The 437-nt window shown below is 62.5% G+C and overlaps 1 long non-coding RNA gene across 1 annotated transcript; it reads left to right on the top strand.

Moving 5' to 3' along the window:
- The first annotated feature begins 61 nt into the window (after nucleotides 1–61).
- On the top strand, nucleotides 62–437 carry LOC109364771. The gene is made up of 3 exons (XR_002110585.1): nucleotides 62–135; nucleotides 231–302; nucleotides 400–437. It is a non-coding gene; the product is annotated as an uncharacterized LOC109364771 (long non-coding RNA).

The following is a 437-nucleotide window of genomic DNA, read 5'->3' as shown; positions in this document are numbered from 1 at the left end:
GTCCGCACCGGCTGGCTGTGGCAAGCTGGCGTTGCCCACTGGGGATGGTCTTGCTTGCCAGCAGTGACAACGAGCGCGGACACCCGGAGGACGTCGCGGAGGACATCGAAGAGCTCCTGACCTGGATCGACGAGGGTGAGTTTGGGGCAGCACAGTTGGCGGGGGGGTGGGCACCGAGTGGGCGCGGGAAAGCTGGCAGTGCCCCTCTGGGGATTTTCTGCCTTCTCCAGAAGTGATGGCCAACACAGGCATCCTGGACGACACCGCAGACATGGATGATCTGCTCGCGTGGATCAACAACGGTGAGTTTGGGAGCAGCACAGCTGCCGGGGGCTGTCTGCGCCGAGTGGCTCTGGGAAAGCTGGCATTGCCCCACTGGGGATTGCTTCTGTTTTCCAGAAGAGAGACCCAGCACCAGCAGTCTTGCTGACGATCTG

This window comes from Meleagris gallopavo, unplaced genomic scaffold (assembly GCF_000146605.3).
Source record: "Meleagris gallopavo isolate NT-WF06-2002-E0010 breed Aviagen turkey brand Nicholas breeding stock unplaced genomic scaffold, Turkey_5.1 ChrUn_random_7180001915264, whole genome shotgun sequence".
Classification (NCBI taxonomy): domain Eukaryota; kingdom Metazoa; phylum Chordata; class Aves; order Galliformes; family Phasianidae; genus Meleagris; species Meleagris gallopavo.
This window is presented reverse-complemented; position numbering and strand designations above follow the sequence as displayed.